The sequence below is a fragment of the Eublepharis macularius genome, chromosome 4, assembly GCF_028583425.1.
Source record: "Eublepharis macularius isolate TG4126 chromosome 4, MPM_Emac_v1.0, whole genome shotgun sequence".
Lineage (NCBI taxonomy): Eukaryota > Metazoa > Chordata > Lepidosauria > Squamata > Eublepharidae > Eublepharis > Eublepharis macularius.
In genome coordinates this window covers 62,177,086-62,202,218 of record NC_072793.1, presented here as the reverse complement: position 1 = coordinate 62,202,218, position 25,133 = coordinate 62,177,086, and positions in this window count along the sequence as shown.

Here is a 25,133-nt window from a genome sequence, read left to right as displayed (position 1 = left end):
CATGCACAGGCAAGGAAAATAATGCCCTGAGGGTCAGCTTCAGCTCAAGAAACCAGCACAGAAGAACCGCAACCCAAGTCATGCAAAAATGTATAACCTAGTCAGGTCTCACTCCCAAATATCAGATAATTTTCTCTGAAGTTGGAGCATTTCTGATATTTCTGAATGGGTCATTGTTTGAATCATATTGCAGCTAGTAAAGTTCTGACTGCTCAACCCTATCCCATTGTTTGTAAGAAAGTTAAGCATGTACTTTAAATCAATGGACCATAAAATGCTGAAATTTGTTATAGTTCATGAACTATGATTCCCATCGAGTGCCAATGTTATCCACTGCCTAAGTGCAAGACACACATAAAAATGTATTAATTTCTTTTCAAGGGGTATCAGAGGACACTTTTCAATCTATGTAAGAAGAACAGACTAGGCCAGGATTTGATTTAGCCAACAAACAGCTCCAACTTTCTTTCATTCCATGTGCAAAATATCACATCATAAACTGGGAGGAATTTTGCATTTAACATTATTGTATGGGCCAGGCCAGGGCAGGGGGTAGATGCTTGTTTTGTTGCTTCCTTGTTTTGTTTTCTGTCAAGAATGGATACTATGGATACTATGTCATCTCAATGGATACTATGTCATCAAAATATGCAGCATATTTTTGCATCCCAAATGAATTAACTGCAATTAATTTGGGCATATAGAGCGCAAGCACTGGGTATGTTGATTAAGTGCTGTACCTTAGGACAACAAAGCAATGCTATTTTGTGGATTGCTATGAAATAATATATTTATTGTTATTTATTTAAAATATTTATATACCACTTTTCTAACATACACCCAAATCCGTTTTCCAATATACAGATAAATATAAACATTAAACCCAACAACGGGTTAAAACAATCAGCACCAACCACAGATCAATTTCCAAAGGCCTTTTTAAATAATTTAGTCTTACTTTTTTTCTCTCCTGAGAAGTGCTAGAGATGACATTTCCTGGACTTCCCATATTTCTCTAAGCAGCCAAAGAAATGCCAGTGCAAAAGTCCCAAGTATGAGCTGAAACTGCCCTAACATCCCTCAGCTTTGGAACTGTAAGCAGCCTCTCTTGGGACGAGAATGGTGCTTTTAAGGGCTCATACAGTACAGACATTCTTTCTGCTTGATACTGACTCGTTTTTTTAAAAAAATGATGTATATCATCCATCAGGCTCTCCAGGAAATACAAATGTTAAACGGCCATAGTTTGAAATGCTACAGCCTCCTGAGGAATTAAATACCAAGCCAGCAATCCTAACAATATCTTACCAAATCACTTATCCAGTGATAAACTGCTTTTGACATACATTTGCAGTAGGGCATGCCAAGGGGCGTGCTTGTATGCACTAAGGTATGTCCAAGATAAAAAGATAAGGTCCAAGTTTGACTGAGGATGTTAAAGGTTGAGTGGCATTTAGCTCCCACACAGGAGGATGTTTTCCTGGAAATATGCTTCCTAGAAGGCCTCAATGCTGTTATTAAATCAAACTGATACATTAGGTATAAGGCTAGAAAGCCTCATAAACTTACAGGGGGTGATAAACAAGCCCAAGCTATAATGTTCCAGCAATCTCCAGAGTTTCAAAACTTTACAAAATCAGGTCTGGATTAAAAGATATGAAGTCCATCACTTATTACTGCTGTAAGCCCCCTTGGCTGTCTAGTGAAGTCTTCAACCCATGAGTGGGGAAGCTCATTTGTTGGGTTGCCTTTGGAGCAATAAAATAGTGAGGTGAGGTTACTCAGCGGTGGAGAGGAGTCCTTTTTAACATAAGCATGTTCGGGCACTCTGCCTCCTCTTCTTCCGGTCATGAGATGTGTTTACTGTGATGTCACATGACTTTATAGCTCAGTGGGTCCTTGAGACTAAAAGGTATCCCAGACCTGGAAAGGTTGTTAACTACTAGTCTAGCGTATTTATCATGTTTTCTCCTTTGGCTTTTCTGACTGCCAATACATACAGACATTTTTTAAACAGTAAATGTACTCCAAGTTGGTTTTCTCTGTTTTAGTGTAGCAAACTGGTCTTGAGAGTGCGCTTCCTCCTGGCAAAGAATTTGCAATTTTACCATGTGGAACTTCTCTCCAATATCAATTTATCAAGCAAGACTGAAGGGGAAGATATTTTCGAAGTGGGTTTCAAATTGTTGTGAACTATCAACCCTTACATAAGCACAAACCCATTCCCATATCTTCCTAAAGCCATATCTTGATCTTGCCACTCCCTATAATAATTTCAGTTTCTTACCATTGAAAGCATTGCCTGTATTACTTTGACATTCAATATGTAAATCAAGAAAACTGTAGAAAGAGTAGAATGAGCTTGTGGCCCATATCCAATGTGACACTATAACATTTTTTTCCTTTAAAAATGCTGATAGCAGAGCAAGGAAGCCAGTCTAGAATACCAAAATGGAGAGCAAGTTGAAGTGTTAAATCGTTTCTCCATTTCCTGCATAAGCCTACAGCAAACTGAGGTTGCACAAGTCAGCAAGTTGCATTTTATGATGGACCAAGAGGTGTGATCTTCCTTTCTGCTATTCAAGCCCTCATTCTCAAAGGCCTGGCTCTTATTGGCAGTAACTGAACAAGATAATCATTTTGCTGAACACACTGTATCAAAACAACATCTTGGTTCAGTTGGTAAAGACACACATTTTCATTCCACAGGTTCTCCAAGAAACAGATGATACCAAGAAAACCAAAGAGTAATTCCATGGGAAAGTTCTGCAAAAAAAAAAAACATTAAAATGTTCAATAAAGTTGCACAGTCCAACTACCCCCTAGACTGTGCCCAATTTGAGTAAAGAAGAGGTTCTCACGGGAGATTGAGGTGACCTACATATCTCAGAAGTGTTCGTAAGCCAGGGTAGATAAGAGAATAACCACGAAACTTCTTTTCAGTCCCACAGGTCAAACCTATGAAATAAGAACAAAGACAAAAAGACCAAATTCCCCTCACTACTGAGTAAGCCTTGCCAAATATCTAGCCTTAGGACAAGGGGCAACTAGGTTAGATTGGAAACCAAACAGGAAGCACCATTTCATAACTCAAAAGAGTAACGTGTTTCATCTTTGTAAGTTGGTTTACCACATCACCCTTTATGCTGGACAAGTGGCTGCCATAGCCACAGAACTTCAAAGTTTTTCTTCTACTTAGCTTTCCACCAGAAACCTCAAGTAGAATGGACCACTTACTGCTGTTGCTCTCCTTGGAAAATCAACACTTTTAAAGAACAACCAGGTCTCGGTGCTCTTTATTTTGCCCACTTTGAATCACCTTCTTGCTAAAGCTGAGGTAAGCAAGCATAACATAAGCCCCCAGGAATTCATAACTACCCTGATACTCTGGGGAAGTGTCTCTCAAGCCATCTGTTTCCAGTCATTTTGAAATGAGTTCTAAAAAGTCAATTGTTTTATTTGAGGAAAAATAAACAGGCAAGCTGCTACCCTCTTGATTCCCAGCAATTTTCTGCTGTGAGTAGAGGCAGTAGAGGATTTTAGAATGTAAGTCTTGTACTTGTCCAAAAAGTTTGGTAATATAATTACCTCATTTTTACTAACTGCTGCCGGGGGAGGGGTGCAAGGTCAGTGCAGATAATGGTTTCTTTTGTTTAAAAAAAAAAGAAATATAAGATGACTGAAGGCTATTAATCTCATGATATCATTAAGGTTCTTATTTATATTGATTAGAATCATTAGACTAATTGCTTACATTTCAGTTATCTATCAGAGACTTTTAATATAATTATAATTATACAATTACGTAATATATAGTTCATATAATACAGGCAAATATAATTATCCTCTATGCTTATAGGACTGCTTGAAAGAACTCTCTGAAAAGGATATATATTTAACAAATCGTTTCTCCCAAATCTGGAAACGAGCTGCCACTGGAAAGCTGTAAGTGATATAGCAAAATGTACAAAGGGAACAAAGAAAGTGGACAATGTACACAAATAGAGTCCAGTTCTACAAGGTACAATGTTGAGGCAGAAGTTTTCAGGGCCTGATGTAAGGGCCCTAGCAACTAAAGAAGAGGAGAATTCATCTCCTTGTGCTGATGCTAGGACCTAGATTTAGCTCAGCAGCTATTTCTAGAGTTTCTGCTTCCCTCTTGACTCCTGAATGGTACAACTGGGCCCCCAAAGAACCACTTAACAGGAGATTTCATCCATGTCATCAAAAACACCCGGTGGCCATGATGACTATGAAACTCACCAGAAGTTGAAAGGGAGTTCCATTTCAATGAAAGAGGCTTCCTTCCAAGCACGTTGATTTAGGATCTTACTCCCAAACACATTGAACTCATTATTATTACAATGAATGTGAATGCAGTACCACTTTTTAACATGTCCAGCCACTCAATAATCATGTTCATTGCTTGCAGAGCAACACACTATTTGCTTCATACATGAGTATAAACTAAACCCGGCATCAGGAGGAAATTTTAAAAAGAAAACATTTTTATAGAAGAGAGGAAATGTTTGGATTCATCTTCCTGGACATTCTTTTCTCGGATGCCAAAGGAATGTAAAGGCTGCTTGATTTAGGCTTTTCTTTGCTTTTTGCAGGCCAGCCGTTTGCCTTTGAGTCCAAATGGGCTTGGTCTAGTAAGTAAAGCATCCCCATGGCTTGCCATACCCTGTCAGGAGGTTGTTGTAGTTTTACTGGCACCGTCTTCATTTTATGACATTTTGGAATCAATCAAAGAAAGAACCCTGAAAGCAGACATCCATCTCACTCTCAAATTTTGTCTCAAGTGCTGCCTAATAAAAGGTGCTTCAGAGTAAGGTATTTATTTCAGGCCTGATATGCACAGGGAGAATTTGGCAATCTTCATGATTCTGCACCTGGCCAATTGTGCAATGCCATACCACAATGATGTAAAACTATGCAACTGTACAGTAAAAATTTATAGTTAGATCTCTTTTATTGCATGAGCTACTGATGGGCTTTTGTCCCAAAGTGTCAAGACTGGACAGCGCTACCCCAAATGACATTCCTTCTTAAGGATCACCTGCTGCTTCTGGCAACCACCCCAGCCCCGTTAGGTGATTATTAGGCCTCATGTGCCTGAACCGCCTCTTGCCAAAGCAGTTGAAGTGCAGCCAGCCATAGACATTGCATAGGCTTGTCCAAAACAACACCCATTCCCTAATGGGGTAGTGAAAAACTGCTTCTGCTAGTCAAGTCAAGTTTAACCCAAAGGTCACCACTCTAAATGCTGTTACTCGATTGCTCTTACATAATTTCAGTACCTAGAAAACTGAGGTCCAAGCTACAAGTGATGAATGACAGAGGTTGGACACTTGTCAGCTTCCCTCAAGTTTTGATTGGAAATGTAGGCATCCTGGTCTTGCAGCTTGGGTCTCTGACTGCTGTCCAATGGACTTTTCAACTGTCACTTGTCCAACATTCCGCCAAGCTGCCTACATTTCCCATCAAAACTTGAGGGAAGCTGACAAGTGTCCAACCTGTGTCATTTGTCACTTGTAGTTTGGCCCTAAGCCACTGTTTTGTCACTGGTAAAACTGAAGCTAGCATTTGTGATGCCTGAAGTTGCAAAGCCCTGCCTTCCACATGCTGGATATACTCCAGTTAACCCTAATTACATGGTGGTCTCTCTAGTCCACAAAGCCTTATGGTTCAATAAAACAGGGCCCACAAATCTCCTATTTATTTCCCCATTTTCTGGTTCCTGTTCCTGGTAAATCATTGAGTTGAATCCCGTAAATCCGTTCTTCTGAAAGTTGTGCTTTCCTCAAGTCTACAGAAGCTTTTCCATCAGGGGCAGCTATTTGTGCTGGGGAAAACCACCATTGTTAGCAGAACAGATCTATTTGATCCAACCCAGAGTCCTTATTGTGTGTGTGTTGCTAATTGGGGATACCTTGTTACTATGTTTGAACACCATTGTCATTCTTCAGCTTTACCCCTTCCATCTTGGGGTTGGATCCCACCATACATTTCTGCTTGTGCAAGTGTTCTTATTCAAGCAGAAACACAAGGAAGTCACGGCAAGTAGCCCTTGAGCTAAGTCAGCTTGTTTCATCTCTGTATTTAGATTTATGCTTGTTTTCAAATTTCTGCAATCTTTACCCTATTGTATTGTTCACAGAATGTCCCCATTATTGATCATATTGACCCACAATTGTGCAATTCGCCTTGAGTTTCAAGGGAAAAGGCAGACTATGGGTCAAACTAGATGTTTTTAAAGAGTTGGGTCCTGATTCCCCAGACCTAGCTTGGGTTCCCCGCAGCCACACAGCAGCTGTGGGGAATGGCTATTAAAAAATAAAAGAGAGCTCAAATGGTTTCAGAACACCACTGCAGGGGAAGGAAGAGCTCTTGCCTTCCCGGCCCCCCCCAGCTGTTTCTCCATGACAAAACAGCACAGGGTGAGGGTATTTCCCTGTTTTCTCTGCTCCATGTGCACAGAACACTCCACATGAAACAACAAAAACAAAGACATTGCCTTTTGATTTTTGTATACAGCAACATTGATTGGAAATGAAAAAATCATCACTTGATCTTACAGAAGCTCTTGTCCAAACAGAACAATATTAAGTAACTTCCAATGAAACATGGTAGGATCCAACTCAGGGTCTCTATAAATTAAATATTTGAGGAGGGAATGGTTATATCTTGTTTCTAGTATATAGCCATGTGTGCACGAAAACTGAGACTCAACTATATGAGATGCTGGGAAGATAAAGTTTCCAGGAACAAAACTCCCAGTGGTTTTAAGCAGAATGCCGCAATTTTCCATTCCTGTCATTCGTGTTTTATATTACCAATGCACTGCATGTGATGATAAAACCCTGCAAAAAAAACCCCACCCTAATGTGATCGTGATTTTAACATTTTTTTACTGCTGTATACATGTGCTCCTGTGCAGTGATAAAATACCACACAAAAAGATTCTTGATATAACTTGATAATAACACTAAAGATGCACTTATCATAATGTTTTGTAACTGTATATGTGAACATCGGTAACGGTGAACAGGGCAAGAGACAATAGCCTAAGGGGACTTAAAGCTGCAGCTAACTATACATGGACTGTTCAAAATTGGGAAATTTAAAAAAAAATGGAATAGAGAATTCCTAATGTATCAGTTCCATTTTGGAAACAATAGTAGATAATCTTGAACTCCAAAATATGAGGAGAACTTAGATGAGAACTCTGCCTACTCCTTTTACAGAATTATAGTTCCCAGGATATTCTGGAAAAAGGAACCAAGTATTTATGGTTTCTTCTTCTAGTTCATATAATACAGTGCATTAAAGGTTTCACGGCATCTACAACTTCATAGTAATACATAATTCTCATGTTTCTAAAATGGTTTTAATTTTTGATCTTTGCACCACAGAGGAGCAAAGAACCTCAGAAGAGCGCAGTATCATGAGGCAAATTCAGAAAGAGGGGCAAATAATTTTACAATACACAGCTGTGGGCAATACATTACTAAGATCCATGCGGCACAGACACAGATACATCAGCACCCACTTTAAGAAGAACATTTGAGAGATATTATTATTACTGCTTATTTCCATTAACAAATGAGAGTTTCAGCTACATTATTTCTTGGCTGGTTGTTATTTCTACTTCCAGTTGTGAGATTCAGCCCCACATTGTTTCTCTGGCACCTCTCCCTCTCAGCTTCCCAGGCCTTAGGCTTGTGTTCGTTCATATGAGCAGTCCCTTCTGTCCTTTTGCCCTGGGTAAGAATTTTCCTTCAGGGAAATCCTCCCTGGCTTTTACTTCCTTCTCTGCAGCTACAATGTCAATATTGACTATAAGAATGTCCGGTAACATTCTGTGACATAGCAATTTAGTCAAAGTTGGTGAGGGGACTAGTTTACAGGCAGCCAATTAGAGACTGTCAGCCCACAGGTATAGGATACCTAACTTACCAACAGTGGCCTCCAATAAACAATATCCTCAAGCATTTCTATGGGCATTTCTATGAGATTCTTCTATTGGAGAAGAATCTGGCCCCATTCAAAAGAAAATGAAAATGGTGAAAAGTAATAGACACGCAGAGAAAGGTGTATGAAAGCTGATACTCAATGCTCAGTGCTCTTTTTGGGTTTGAACAAGGCAGCTGTAGAATCATTGAATACAAATATCACTGGTTATTTTGTCATAAACATACGGTTCCCACTCAAGTCTTCAAATAGCTTGATTGCTGAATGTGGTCAACAAGGTACTTTTAAAACATACATTTGTGGTGCAGTAAGGTGATCTCAAAAATCTGCATTAATGGTACCATTTTCAACATGGAAACAGTTTTCTACGCTATAACTGCATTGATTCACAGATGTTGACACTGGTAACCTTTTAAAACTTGTCATATGTTTATTACAATACTTTTATCCCACCCTTCAGCACATAGTATCCCGAAGGCAATTTATAAAATGTCATAATACAAGCAAGTAAAAATAAAATGTGCAATAAAAACCCAGAAGATTAAATCCAATGAAACATGAGCAAAGATGGCTCCTTCTTACAACCTCCCATCTTCTTCACCCACCCACCCAGTCATCCCAAAAGCTCAGGGGTCATTTCGTAGAAAAAGAGCTAGAGGAACTCATAGCATAACTTATTAGCATATGTGATGCCTCTTGACATCATTGGAAGCGTGTCATTAGCATAACTGATTTGCATATGCCACACCCCCTGACATCACCTATCCTGGCTGTTGTGGATCCAATCCTAGCCATTCAGGGCCAAACTTGGGCCCAAAATGGCAAAAAGAGGCTGACAATGGCTGAAAAGGGGCCCAAAATGGTCAGGATCAGGCTGCTGCTGAGTGGGAGAGTGATCCACCACCCATCAGAGGCCCGATCCAGGCCATTTCGGACCCAATCCAGGCCGAAACAGGCCCAAAATGGCTGAGAGTCAGGTGGGTGGGGCCACCTGTCGTGTGACCTCTTTGGGGAACTACCGGAACTGCGTTCCTGCACGTTCCCCCTCGAAATGAGCCCTGCAAAAGCTACTCTTTAGGACCAGGGGGCATTTGGTGACAATGGGGAGGGGTACAGCTTGCGTTGGAAATGCATGAAAATTGCATGAAAAGAAGTACCTTGTTTTGTGCAAGGGCATCCAGGTCTGCCAACCTGTAGGGGAAGAAGGAAAGCAGTACTTGCCCTCCTCTCCCCCCTCCCATGCCATGGGGAGGCAGGAAAACACTATCTGTCCTCCTTGACTTTGGCAACAGGGTGAGCCCCACCAGAGAAGTGTGCTGGTGCCAGACTTCCTTGCCTCCCCTCATGCCATAGGGAGGCAGGGGAAGGCAAGAAGATGCCACCCATCCTCCTCACCCCCTGGCAGCCAGCATGCTCTCTTCATGCCCTCCAGTGCAGGTGGGGCCAATGCCTGCCTGCTCCCTGAAAGAAGGAAGGAGGGATCAGAGTCCTCTTGGCAGCCATCCACTGGCGCCAGGGGTGGTTCTCCAATGCCACAGCTGGATGGGGGGGCAGCCAGCTGGGAGGGGTGGCCTACAACTGCCTAGGAGAGAGGCTGTCTTGAGGACACCTTAGGCCCACCCCAACATTAAAATGCATAGGCAATATTTTAACAGTCAGCAAAATAGCAACAAAACCTTGGAAGCCTGCTGGGTGACTTGGGGCCCACCATGATCTCTCAGCTGAACCTACCACACAAGGTTAAAGCTGTGAGAGCAGTGTGAGGGTGGGGAAAACAATGTGATAAGTCACTTTGGGTGCCCGTAAGGGAGAAAAGTGGGATATAAAAATAAATATTTAAGATCAACCAGCCTCCAGACAAAGATTTCAAGTCAAGTCAACCAAAAGCTCGACAAAAGAGGTAAGTTTTTAGTACCCTCTTAAAGTCACTAACAAACCCAGTCATGCCTCACGGGGAAGGGTGCTGCATATTCTTAGTGAAGCCACTGAAAAGGCCCTGCCATGTGTTACCATCTGTCAGACCTGCAACAGTGATGACATACCAAGCAGGGTATTGCCAGATGACCTCAAGGTTACGTTCATCTTGGAAAAGGTGCTTTACAGAGGCTTCAAAATATCTCTGATGTGCAGTGAGTAATTCAGACAGATATCCTGTGTCTCACTTTCTGCCTGGGTATACCATCAGGTCTTTTAATTGTACAGATCTAGGAGGAAGGACAAATATCTTTTATGGTCACACAAGAAAGCGCAAAAACCTTTGGCTTAATTTCTTATCCTCTCTGTGCCCCTCTGCAGGAAACAGCACCTGTGTGCCTCGGAGGTGATGAAATAACAAATGCCATACAGCACATTGAGAATTCAGAGGATTGCAAAACAGGATGTTTCATGGAGGAAGCGGAGTCTGGAGAAGGAAGAGGCTCAAGGAGTACAGTTCATCTCAGAGTGATGTCAGGGTCTGATTATGCATCTCATTGAAAGCCTGGCTTAGGGTGTTCAGCTTGAGTAGAACTAATGGGCAACACCTGCTGCGACAAAAACAATTTCCGCCCCGCAAGTCCAACAGAAGTGTTTATCTTTTGAATTAGAAAATGTTCCACTAAATGTCTGAACAAGACTCCAGGGACATGAACATATGCCCAGAACTGACGTTTCTACGCATTAGATAGCTTATAAAAATGGGAACTGCACACACACATACACACACAAAACTGGAACGGTCAAACAGATCCTCCAGTAAAAAGCCATTAAATACAGATTATAGCCAGGTCTCACTAAAGCGCTCATTTCCCGTTCCTTATTGCCTGTGGCTCATCTTTTTGGTCCTCTCTATTACTGTGAAGGAAGTGGCTGTAAGCTTTATTGGGTTAAGATTCCTACAGAGGAGGCCGACAAGCTTCCAGGGTCTTGTTATCCTCACCTCACTCAGACAAAAGGGCCTATTGGCGCCAGCAGGAACCTTGCCTGAGAAAGAAGTGCCTCAGGAAAGTTGGAGCTTTTGGATTTACTCACTAATTTGTTTTGTCAAAGATTTCAACTGAGCTGCTGAACAAACAAGCAAGTTTCCATACATAAGCAGCAAAAGGGAAAGCGTCTGATTATCAAAATCAGATTATGACAAATTCAGTGCAACTCAGAAATGGGGATTAGGCGCACATCTGCTGCACCTTGCAGGCCAATCCTGATGCTGGACTTCCTGAAAGTGGACTGTTCATATTGCCAGAATTCCCATAATCATTTTCCAGTATGCAAAAGCAAACATGAATGTGGAAAAAATGTTCTCCTGGAATTCCTTTTGGCCAGAACTCCATGCTTATACATTCCTGCCCACTTTTACTACTGGGCCAGGATCATGTTGGAACAAAGCGGTTTATTTATTTGCTTATGTATATGTGTATGTACATGTATATGTATTTGCCAAATGAGGACCCCAAACAACTTGCAATAGTGTTCCTCCTCCTCCAATTTATTCTCACAACTATCTTGTGAGACAGGTTAGGCTGAGAGACAGTGACAGGCCTAAGATCACCTAAAAAGCTTCAATGATAGTCTGGGGATCATTCGAACATGGAGCATTATATTTTATTCTGGATCCAATGTTGTTGAATCTGAAAGAATTCTTAAGACCAGTTGCCTTGAGACTGCAGAAGAGAAGGGAAGTACACTCTGATAGTGGCCAGAAGACTAACAGTACAATCCTAATCCAGTAGCACCTTTAAGACTAACCAACTTTACTGTAGCATAAGCTTTCGAGAACCCCAGTTCTCTTCATCAGATGCATACTGGACTCTTTACTGTTTTACTGTTACAGACTAACACGGCTAACTCCTCTGGATCTAGTACAATCCTAAAAGTCAATGATCTTAGAGTGGAGTAACTCTTCTTAGGATTGTGCTTTAAGAGTCATGGGCAGGTTGCAACTCACTCTACTTCGTGACACACCATAGCATATTGGGAAGACCAGCCTGGCCTGCCAGAATATAAATTCCAGTTTTGTTCCAACTGACACTGTCAAGCCAATTGACCTTTTCCCTCCACTCTTCTTCCCTTATGAGTCTAGCTTCTTTTTTAATTTGAAGGCCTGAGGGCAGAGCCTGTCTCTTGTGATTGATGGGAGTCATTTTGGAAGACAGCTGTCTGAAAAGCGGGAAATAATTATATTAGATAAATAAAATAAAGAAGGGCTTGTCTACACTGCAGCCTGCTGCTATACACTCACAATATTTGATCACGGAGCTTGCACTTTCTGCCTGAGTTTACAACTGCTGCCTTTCAAGTCATTTGCAACTTCTGTGCTTCAGCCACAAAAAAATGGCCAGAGCTTTGTTGGTGAAATCTTCCTTTCACATTGGCATTGGTCTGGCGTTAAAAGGTGTATTCAAAAATTATTGTAAGAACATAAGTACAGCCTGCTGGATCAGAACAGTGGTTCATGTAGTCCAGCATGCTGTTTCGTACAGCAGCCAATCAGTTGCCTTGGAGGGCCAAACAAACAGGGCATACTGGCTGAGGCCTTCCCCTGCAGTTGCCTCCCAGCAAGATGTCTTTCTCCCCTCCCCTCATTTCTCTCCACTGATCAATTAAGCACAAGTGGGGAATGGAGAGCATAGCAAGGCGGCATACAGGCAACTGGCAAGCCTGACTTGGATCTTGCTTTGTGCTGCAGAAGCAGGGTGTTGCTTTAGGAATAGTCCACACAGGCTTGTTACTTTAGGAAAGAAATATTTCTTTTAAGTGCTGTCAAGTAGCAGCCAATTTATTGCAACTTGCGAAACCCCCTGAAGGGGTTTTCAAAGGATGAAATGAGGAGAAGTCCTTTATTGCCAAGGAACTATAAACTAAGATAGGAAAGAAAAAGAAAGCATTCTAGTTATCTATCTAGACTAGGATGGAGGAAAATTACAGAGAGCACATCCTTCTCTCATGGCAGTTAGAAAGAACAGCAGGGAGATGAGTTAGCTGAAAGGAAGGAACCCCTAAGGGGAGCATTCTAGATTAACAAAGTGGCAGCAGCAGAGCAGACAAGAGGAAAGATACTGGAAACTCACCTATCTAGCCCTGCTAGCTCCAGTGCCCCCTCTGATGTACTCGTGTGCTCTATACAAAGGTATATTGCCCAATCCTATGCTTCCAACATTCTGCATCCTTGTTCTGGCATATGTTTTGGGATCTGAACAGCAAGTCTGCTGAGTGGGTACAGATTAATTTCCCTTCCTATTCCCTAACAATTCTGTTGTAAACATCCACATTATAAGAAAAACAAATATTTGACTATTATACAGTTAAATGTATAACTGTAGACATATGCCTGAAAGAACATATTATTAACCAACCTAAACTTCCACTAAAGCCAATACAAAGATTCTCCACTAAGAGGTGGGCTGGAATTCTGCTAGACTTTGATTCAAATATGTTGGGGAATGGTTAAATCCACACACTGCATTTTCCTGTGTTTCATACCCTGTATGCAAATTTCAGAATTTCCCTATCTAAGAAAATTCTTTTAAATCAGTATTTTTTCTAAAAAGATGACTTTTAAAATAGTCGCACAGAAGCCAGTTCAGGCAAACACTCCCCATGTTTGCATGTGGCCTTTTCACCTCAAGAATAAATGTATGAATGGGCCCTCAGATAATATAAACCAATTAGGTCATTGTTCTTCCTTGCGAAATTTGTGCTTCTGCCCACTCAAAGTTTTGTCCAGGGAACATAGACGCTCTCCCTTTCTCTCTTAAATACACTTTCTAAGAATCCACAAATCACCTGATTTCTTCTCGTACTGATAGCCAAAAAGATCTCAGTTGAGGTATTTTGGCAATAAAACTTGGAAGTTTCTCTTTTGATTACAAAACTGGTGCTCTGTGCTATTTCTCTTTAGTGGAATTCCAACTATATTAAAACTTGCAAGAAAGCCAGTTCTGCTCTTGTGAATCCATGGATGGTGAAAGAATATGTTTTATACTACTAAAGTGGTGCTATAAACAGAACCCTGACAACATTCTACAGTTTAGCACTAGGAAACAAAAACTCTGTGACTGGTGCACGGGTGGCACAGACAGCATAAGAAGCATGGTTGGAATAGGCAGTAGGAGTGCAAGCATACCTGGAAACTTGCACTCTGACACAGAATCAGGCCTAAACTCTTCAACTGCCTGCTCCCCAACTTAGTAGACAAGCGGCAAACTACTTTATGGAAAGAAGAAAAACATGCCATCAAGTTACAAGCAAGTCATGGTTAGGAGTGTGCAGGGCCAGGTTGCTTCGGGTTTCCCGCTTCGGTCCAAAGCAGGGAGGAATCCGGAAATACCCGTTTTGGTATGCTCCGTAAATATTCGGAGCGTACTGAAGTGAGGGGGGGGAACTCCCCCACCCCCACCTCCCACCAACCCCCTGGGGCAACCCCTCCACCCCCCACCCACTTACCTGGCGGGAGGGTCTCTGACAGCTGGGCAGTGGTGGTGGTGGCAGCACGAGGCTGCAATGGCTTGGAGCCAGCCGGTGCGGCTCCTCTGCCACCATGCTGCTGCCTGAGCCTACGGGGCGGTGGGGAAGGCTGCCACCGGCACCACCTCCTCCAGCCCTTCCTGCCCCTCAATTGGCCGCAGCACGGCAGCACCGCGGTGGCCATTTGAGGGGCAGGAAGGGCTTTCTCCGCCTCCTCCAGCCCTTCCTGCCTGTCAAATGGCCGCCGGCGCACCACGGCCAATAGACGGGCAGGAAGGGTCGGAAGAGGAGGAGGCAGCAGCAGCAGCTCTGGCCTTCCAATCCTCTCCACCACCCTGCAGGCTGAGGCGGTGGCGCAGCAGCAGAGGAGCCAGAGCCACCGCTGACGCCAACAAGGTAGTGGGGGGGCTGGGGGGATGATGTTTAAAGGGCCCTGCCGCTGCTTGCAAGCAGTGGTGGGGCCCTTTAAACTCAGCCCCGAAGCTTTCCGAAGCATTCTGAATGCTTCGGAAAGCTTTGATTAGGGATTTCTGAATTGGGGCCAGCATGCTGGCCCTGATTCAGATATCCCTAATCTTTATGGATCGGCTCCAATTCTGGTAATTTACCCGAATTGGAAACCCAAAGTGTGCACCCCTAGTCGTGGTGACTCCAATCCTAGGGTGTTGCACACAATTGTGGAGCAGAGATGGTTTACCTTTGCCTTCCTTTGTGTAGCAACTCCAGTCCAAGTCTCCCTCCCAAGTGCTGTGGCCAACCCTACTTAGCATCCTAAACTCTAATGAGCTCTGGATAAGCCAGGCTGTCCAGGCTGCCATTCCAGGCTGGTTCTTGTGGGAACGGGGGTCATATATGGATTGTAGCACACATCAGAGTTTTTACTTCTTTATATATTTATAGTGAGAAGTTTTGTAAAGCACAGATGGCAGATAGATGGTCACAAGATCGACCAAGTCAAAGTATTCAACTACCTAGGGGTTGCCTTTCAATCATCTGGTTCATGGGCTGCCCAACTTTCCCAGGTAACGGGATCTGCTCAAAGATCAACCTTAGCAACATTAAGATTTTTCCATATGAAAAGGGAATCCTATATTCCATATGCACTTAAAGTCTTTCAGGGTAAGGTGGCGCCTCAGCTCAAGTATGGATCACAGGTCTGCTTATATAATGATTATTCTAGGCTGGAAGTTCTTCAATCAAAATTTCTAAGATCCTTATTTGGAGTACCTCGGTGTGTGCCCAATGTTCTGCTCGGATTAGAGACAGGCATGGTAACACTAGAATCATGGGTTTGGTTGCAAGCTATATGTTTCTGGTTGAAGTTAAACTTTTCTCCCTTTAGATTAACCTCCTTAATCTTTGCAGTTAGCTTTCAATCAAAGTGGATGGGAACAATAGAGGACAAACTCCAACTTTTAGGTTTCTCCAGTACTGCACTCCTACATCTGGGCTATCAAGGAGCCAAAACAATAATCAAACAGAGGCTGTGGGATATTTCCTTCCAATTGGATAGATCTTAAGCTCACCTTGTCCCAGCAGTGAGGAACTACAACCAAAACTTTGCTCTGCCCTCATATCTCTATATGTTGGAATTCCCCAAACTTCATAGAGCTTTTATCCTTGCTTGACTTAATGTTCTCCCATCTGCCCTTCTGGAGGGGAGACACGCTCACATTCCATATGAGAAACATCTCTGCCCATGCCATGCTGGCACGGTAGAAACTATTGAGCATGTCCTCTTATATTATCAGTTTTACCAGAACATACGAAATGTATGTATTTCCCCACTTCTGCACAATTACCCTGGTAGATCAAATCAATTTTATATTTCACTCTTGCTTGGTGACTGTTATAATGAAATATCTTTTAAAATAGCTAGATTTTGTGCGCAGGGATGCTTAATTAGGCAGAATATGGTTTTATCCTAGCAATTTTAATTAAGAATCATATTTATGTACAGCATATCTATGACTGAAGTTAATGTATATGTCTCGATGACTTTGATTTTGACTTCAGATCTCAGATCGTAACAATAAACTGATCAGCCAGTTTAGTGTAGTGGTTAAGAGCTCAGGGCTCTAATCTGGAGAGCCGGGTTTGATTCCTCACTCCTCCACTTGAAACCAGCTGGGTGACCTTGGGTCAGTCACAGCTTCTAGGAGCTCTCTCAGCCCCTCCCACCTCACAGGGTGTTTTGGTGTGGGGATAATAATGGCATACTTTGTAAACCGCTCTGAGTGGGTATTAAGTCATCCTGAAGGGCAGTATATAAATTGAATGTTGTTGATGTTATATTATATATTTATAGGCTGTTTTGTTCTCCAACAGGGACCCAAAGCAGCTTATAACATCATTCTCCTTTCCGTCTGTTTCTGTCTTCACAACAACCCTGTGATGTAGCTTAGGCTGAGAGAGTCGCTGGAGCAGAGTCACCTAATGAGCTTCTATGACAAAGCAGAGGAGTTAGCCATGTTAGTCTGTAGTAGCAAAATAGAAAAGAGTCCAGTAGCACTTTTAAGACTAACCAACTTTACTGTAGCATAAGCTTTCAAAAATCACAGTTCTCTTCGTCAGATGTATCTGAAGAAGAGAACTGTGATTCTCGAAAGTCTTAAAGGTGCTACTGGACTCTTTTCTATATGACAAAGCAGGAATTCAACTTGGATCTCCTTGCTCCTAGTCCAACCACTATGCCACACTGGCTTACTACAGAGTGATAGTGTTTCATACATTGGCCTTGACTTGCAGCATATTTGCTCAAAAGTTTGACCACAGCAGAATTAGGATCCCAATACTGTTCAGGGAGAAAGCCCATATTCTTAACATCAGGCAGGTTGAGAAAGCTGAGGTCATTTGCCATACTTAAGGCAGTTGCTGATTACTACCTTATGGAATCTGAAGTTGTTGATAGAGACTGAAGTATTAATGGGTCATCCTAGCAAAGTAATGGGCCATCCTAGAGGGAGGAAAGATCCTATGTTGAACACATGGAAGTACTCAAAAATTGCATGGTTTGCTTCCAATCTCTTTCCTCACCATTCCCAACCTCCCTCCTTCCAATAAGGGATACAGATTGGAGCTGACCATTCTTGCCTGATCCAGGCAGTAACTGTAAAGTCTTAAGTCACAATCATACTGAAAAATAAACTATTGCTGTTTAACTCACATTAACTAGATAAAACTACAAATTTCCAAAGCCATTTACAATATTGTTGCATAACTGATTCTATTTTGTTTGCAATTTTCATGCATTCTATTTACCTCTAGCATATACTTTTGCCCTGGTAGGAGAGCCCATTTGTAATGATTCTTTCATTATTAGTGGGCAAACTATGCACAGGTGCAGCTTTAGAGCTAATGGAGCATGGCCTATACAAAATTTCTTCCATCTCAGCTCCATTCTATTTTAATCTGAGATTTGCAGTGCCTACATCGGAGTTCATTTTCTCTTGCTTATTATTGCATTTTCTCATCAGAGACATGAGCTGAATTTGATCCACTGCACAACATAGCTGTGCAGCAAGCAAAGAAACAAAATCTATGGTCATGATTGGAAGGCTGGAGAGGTATATCACCAAAGAAGATGGGGTCAGAGAACAGACCGAAAAGACCAAAAAGACCCCATGTTTCTCTGCAGAGTTTTTTTCATAATATGTAACTATGCGATTTGGACATTTAAGAGTTTTCTTTGAAAATGCATATTTAAATTATTTCCTGTGTTCTAAACCTGAACCTAGAGGTACCATCTCAGGGGATGTATCCAGTTCTCGGTTATATTATAGGGAAAACCTACCCACCTCGCAGTTCATTTGAGCAGCACTTTTGGGGTTATTTTTTATACTTGAAATATAAATACACATGATGAATAATCATATATGGTCTGAGGGAGGGTAAGTCCCCGGCTGATCCTAAACAAAAGGGTATTAAAATACGCATTGGGCAGAGCAGAAAGAAATGAGCTGCTAGGCCAGCGATTAATTCCTATGATACATGCTCAAAGGCAATTTTAGTCTGGTTCCAACGAACTCGCTTCCTCCTCCAAGGGGATACTTAAAGCGTATTAGCTCTTTCGCGATCTTGAAAAGGTGCGTGCCGGGTGACAAAGCGGGTTCGGCTTCCCGAGAACAGCCACTCAGGAAAAACGACGCGAGCAGCCTCCAACTGCCCTTCTCTCCGCTTTCGGCGGCTCACACGGTCGCACCCATCAGGCAACCCACTCCCTTCGCTCAGCTTCAGCAGCTGCTGGCGGGGGGCGGAGGGAACGCGGCGGCAGGAAAAAGCCCAGGCATTGTGCAGCCGCACGTTGGGCAGCGGCACGTCTGCGCCTCCGGATTGGCTGGGGCCGAGGGGTGTGTCACCAGAGGGGGCGGGGTCGGCGACGAGTCAGGGGGGGAAAGGTCGCAGCGCCAGCACGCACGTGCTCGGTCTATTGTACGCTGTGCCTTTGACGGGGACCCCGCTGGTTCCTGCCCCCTTCTGTCTTGGCAGCCGCACGTGTGGTACGTGCTCTGCCAAGCCGGGCGGGTTTAGTAGCAGCCTGGCGGGGGAAGGGGTGGCTCGCAATTGCAGACAACCTCCTGCAGCGCGGGAGGAGTTGTTCGCCCGCCCCCGCCAATGGCCTGCTTGAGCGGGGGGCTGGGGGCTGCAGTGAGTGCGCCTGTGTGCATGAGAGGGGAGAGGGGGGTGAAGGGCGTCCTGGCAAATAGACCAGAAAGGAGAGGGGGAGGGGTGTAAGGTGCCGGAGTGGGGGGAGAACCTCGCTGAGAGACGCCTTGACTGTGGACAACGGCAAAGGCTGCAAAGCGCTCGCATATATATAACTGGTCTCTCCTTTTTCTCCTACTTGCCTTCCTCCTTAGCCTTTTAACGACTCAACGTGCATGAAAACGGTTTGTAATAAACGGGATGTCTGGAAATACGTGGAAAATGGCACTGGGTTGATTGATGGAGGCTTTAAAGAAAAAAAAAGGACTACAAGCATCTAGGGCCACATAGTCAAAAGCTGGCTTTTTCTGCACATTAACTACTGCACAGAGTAACTACTGAGAACTAAAAAAAAATCACTATTAACACTGTTACCCAATTCATCAAGAGTCATATATCAAAAACCATATATTAAAAAGCCGCATAAATGCAGTAAGAGGGCAGTAAAAGCATGTTCCTGGATAATATTCTATTAAGTGACTGAGTCTGTACCATAGGATAAATTTCCCAACTTTGTGCGTGTATTTTATGTGTGCTGAAACTAATCTGATCTGCCTGCTTTACTGTGATTTTTTAATACAAAACAGGATGAAAATCTGGATTAATTAATCCTGCAGAAAAGTGTGTGTTTGTGTATGGAGCCACAATATACTGAAATATTACAGCTTTTCTCAATCTGTATAAATGTGCTCAGTGTAAAAGGGACCCTTCCTCATTTGGGTACATTTTAAGCTTGATAAATCACAGGCATCTCAAGAGAGAGCATGTGCGCTCACAATCAGTATAGAAAACTGGCAGGCCTTAGCCTATATGTAACTGGGTTGACTTGGAACAATGGTTGAGAGTAGAGATAATGGCTGAGTACATACAAGTTTTACTTCCACATGGGGTCAATTCCCTGGTTTGGTCTCAGTCATTTCTGCATGATGCTGTTGCACAACATTCATGCACCTCCCAGGATTACTCTAGCTTTTCTGCAATATTTCCCCAAACTGCTTCGCCGTGAAGTTTTGGGAATGATCACAACAAAGCCTGGATGGCTGCATGTAGGGGGGAAACTTCAGATTTTTCCAGACTTGCTTCTGCCCACACAGCATCCATTTTACTTCTCTGCACAACAGCCATTTCCTCCCCATGCCATTGAATGATATTCAAATCAACAATAGAAGAGTTTAGTGCACATTTGGAAAGGCAAATAGAAATAAAATCAGAATGTCCTCAGATCCAGTCTCACTATTTCCTCTTTCCTTCCTTCTGGCAACCCTCATATTCTCACGTTTTCATGCTGCTTTCTCTCCTCACCCATCAACCAACCTATCTTTTATCTGCCCTTCCATTTTCAGTTATGTTTATTTACTTCATTTATACCCACCTTTCTTCATAAGGAGACGCAGTAGCTTACATCATTCTCCTGACCTCCATTTCATCCTCACCAGCACCTTGTGAAGTAGATTAGGCTCAGTGTATGTGACTGGCCCAAGGTCACTAAATGAGTTTCTATGGCAGAGTGAGGATTTGAACCTAGGTCTCTCAGATCCTTGTCTGAAAATCTAACCCCTACATCACATTGGCTTTTGTGCAGTGGTTGCTGTTGAACAGTAGCAAGCAGCTTGGGCCTGGATGAATCAGGCAAGTCAAGTTGTAATAAGTCACGAAGTGGTTGCTACTGGACCTGGTCCCAATGAGGCCTCAAAAGCCAAAACAGCACGCCGTGCGCACACACACACACACACACACACACACACCTTTTACTTATAGAAACCAAGGCTTCAACAGGCAATGTTGTTATAGTTGCCTAGCAACAGCTTCAGAGGACATTTGTTTCTTAAAACTACAGGCACTGCTTCTGTTATTTCAGGATGGTTTAAACCCCCAGTGTACTTTTCTTTAAAGATTTCAGATTTTTCTGCAAACCTGCAGCTTTTCTGGATGTTTTGGAGGGTAGATTCTATGGCATTATACGCTGTTCAGGTCCCTTCCCTCCCCAAACCCTACCCTTTCCAGGCTCCATCCCTAAAATCTCCAGGAATTTCTCAACCTGGAGCTGGAAATCCTTTATATTGATTATAGGATTGTAGCATATTGTACTGTTTATTCTATGATCATGTTGTTCTTACTTTTCTACTTTTTTATAACCTATTTTCTGACTTGTTTATGGTATGTTATGTATGGGGGGGGGGGGGTTGCCTGCATTGTGTTTAAGTTTTGTGATCCTAGTCCTATTGCATTGTTCACTGGATATCTTACACTGGCTGAGGACCATGCTGCAGGTTTTTAAAAAGTTGGATCTGGGTTCGTTCCCCAGATCTAATCAAGTTTCCTGCAGCTACACAGCAGCTTTGGGGAATAGCTGTTAAAAATAAAGGAGTCCCTAAATAGCCTCTCAATGCCTCTGCGAGGGGGGGGGGACTTCTCCCCTCCTTCAAGCCATTTCCCTATGTCAAAATAGTAGGAGTTTTTCTGATCCACGTGAAGTATTCTATTATTCCCCGTTATTGTGATATGGGGAAATGGCTTTAGGGGGGAGCCTCTCCTCCTGCAGAGCAGTTCTGAGGCCATTTGGGCTCTCTTTTATTTTTAACAGCCATTTACTTTTTAAATGCTGTATGATTGTGGAAACCTGAGTTGAATCTGGGGAATCAAGACCCAACTCTTTAAAAACCTGCACATCTAGAGAGACCCTGAGAGAGTCTCAGAGACAAAGATGGGCTGTAAATAAAGAAATAGGGATAGATAAAGCTGAAAAAAGTAAGGCTACAAGATCATACAGGCTTCAATCTACCTGAAAATAATTCTTTATTCTGAGGCAAGTGGAGGAGGATCACATTTTGTGCCTGTAAATTTTTTTCCTCAGGAACCCCTATATAATAGTTATATAAAGCAAGGCACTTGTGCTGATCTGATCATTCTTAACAGCAGGGCTTTTTTTCTGGGTAAAGAGATGGTGGAACTCAGTGGGTTGCCCTCAGAGAAAAAGGTCACATGGCTGGTGGCCCCGCCCCCTGATCTCCAGACAGAGGGGAGTTTGCGGCACGGAGGGCAATCTAAACTCCCCTCTGTCTGGAGATCAGGGGGCGGGGCCACCAGCCATGTGACCTTTTTCAAGAGGTTCCAGAACTCCGTTCCACCGCGTTCCAGCTGAAAAAAAGCCCTGGTTAAGAGCAACAGGCATTTCATCTATTTATTTAAAACATTTCTAGCCCAACTTATCTCTTCAGATTCAAGGTGGCATTTGGGCAAAAGTTTCTCTGCTGCAGTAAGCACAGCAGAGATCTGCCTCTGCAACCTGCATTAAGACTCATCAGTCATTTAAGAAAGCAGTATAAAAAATTTAGACACAAGGCAGGCCTGGGAAAGGTCAAGAAAAAAGGTCTGTAAGACTGATGGACCTGTTGCTTCTGCTTCATTCCTTAAATTCCATCCCCAGCTCACCTCTCTTCTGAACCAGCTGTCAGCAGTTTAGTTTACTTCTTTGGAAATATGATGCCCATGACAGGACACATTAAAAGTACAGCTAATATCCTTCATGCAAATTGTTCTCTCTAAGGTTTTCACTGGCATATATATGGTACATGAAATAGTAAATGCACAAATCAAAGGAAACAGTTGTATTCTACATTTTAGAAATAAATAAAAAGGTTCCATCTTTGAATTTTTTAAACTCTGATGTATTTCTCCACAGTTGAACAAAGTGTGTCCAAAACTCAATCTATGCTTATATCCAAATTCCCGCAATCTTGAACCAGTGGCAAAGTGTATTACATTATTTGCATATAATAAAAGACAGAGGCAATTCTTGAAGCTGAGTACCCCTTTCCTCTTCCGTTTTCCAATCTGGCTGGTTGTGCCATTCGGCACTGGAGAAGGGTAGGATCATGGCCACTAAAGATTTTTTTTCTTAAAAGATAGCATTAAGGACCATTAAACAGGAGGTACTGTGATATGCAGCCACAGTCATTATTTTTATGGTGACAATACATGCCACTCAACTGCAGAGAAATTACAATATTTCTGCAAAAGAAGTGCTACCTTCAGAAAGCATCTGGATACGCCTCAAAAAGTAACACTTCCATTTTCCTTATGGTATAATGCATCTGAAAAAGCCCTTTACTAGTGTTGCAGACCAAATCTTTTTAAACTATTCTGTCTTGTTTTTCTGAAAATGAACAATTAGCACATGATAATAATTAATTCACCAGTATTTGGTCCCATTTGTACCTCATTCTTCAAATAATGGAACTAATGATGAGAGAGATCACACTGCCAATATAACCGGTTTTGCATTGTTTGCAGAAAGCCGGGAAAGTGGGGGCTGCCCTGACCTCATCAAGCAGGCTGTTCCGCAGGGTAGGGGCCATCACAGAGAGAGCCTGTGTACAGGCTGCTGTTGATTTTGCTCAGGTGCAGACTGGCACCTGCAGGAGACCCTGTTCAGATGAGCAAAGCTGCTGTGGAGGAACATAGGGAGGGAGGTGGGCCTGTAGGTATGCCGGGCCAAGGCCATGAAGAGCTTTCTATGTAAACCAGTATCTTGAATTGAGCACAGTAACTGACAGGTAACCAAAGGGGTGACTGTAGGATGATGTTCATGCTCCTGCTCGCTCCTGTTAACAGTTGAGCCACAGCATTTTGCACCAATTGGAGCCTCCTAGTTAACTTAGATGGGAGACCAATGTGTAGTGCATTACAATTGTCAAGTTTGTATGTTACCATAGCATGAATCCAGGTGGCCAGGTTGGCTGTGTCAAGGTAAGACGCCATCTTCCAGGCTAGAGTGAGATTGCAGGAAGTACTTTTTGAGGCTGCCTTAACTTGTTTTTCTAACAGTAGCACTGGAACCAGTATAACCCCATGGCTCTTAACCGAGTCTGCAAGGGTCAGACTAACTCCATTGAAAGTGGGAAGTACAATGTCCTTCAAGATCTCTCCCTTCCCAACAAGCATCACTTCAGTCTTGTCTGGGTTTTTTCACCACACTTCAGAAACCCATGAAAGCTACTGCGTTCTCCCTCTCTTGTTTTCCCCACCAAGGAGATGATCAAATGGTTGTGGCAGAGGGGACCATTTAGGTCCAGCAGTGGACTGCACACCTATCTGCCAGCTGCTGAATGTCCCCTGCACTAACCCCTTGTGAATTTGATGGGATGATCCAACTAAAGAGACAGATTTCTTTACTGAAGGCCCATTGTTCTCAATAAATCCCTTAATTCATACTCCAAGTCATTATCTCATTTCTTAGCCTATTCTCATTAGATTAAATAAGCACATAATGCTTAATTTGTACACAATAAGAAGTTTACCTCTGCTTATCCTATTATAAATGTCATTATGAGACAGCATCCCAGAATGCTTCAAAGCCAGGATTTTTTCAAACTTCACATGGTTAAAGTATAGGTTAAAGTCTAGATTGTAAAATGCAGCTGAGTTGAAGCTACTTTCAAACAATAATGTCACTTTGTTCCTTTTCTCTATACCACTGAACTAAGTATGCATATATCTAGCAATTTAAAATCCTATGGCCCTATTTTAAAACCATAAGAACCACAAATAGGCTTACTTTCTCATTTATAGCACATACATATAACTATTTGGGTTACAAAGAAAAGCCTGAACAAATAATTTTTAGATACCTTTAGTTGTTGCCTGGGCCTTCTATAACTCTAGTGTCTTGTTTCAGCTATCAAAGTTTAGCTGAACTCTTGGGGTTTATTGTTTCAGTGGTACCCCTCAATAGAATTACAGCCAATTAGTCAATCCAAACCATGTATAATTTTGCATGCCAAACCAATTCCAACAGACCTTCAGTTCTGCCAAAGCATTCAATAAACCCTCTGAGGATTATCTATATCTTCAAAGCATATGTTTCATTGGCATTAAATCCTATTGAAAGTCAGTGGGCATATTTCTTTGTATAGCATGCTGCAGCCATGCCAGTGGCAACATTTTTCTTTTTTTAAAAAAATCTTAATGTTATTAGTGCAGAAACATTAAAAAATTAAAAAGCAAACAAG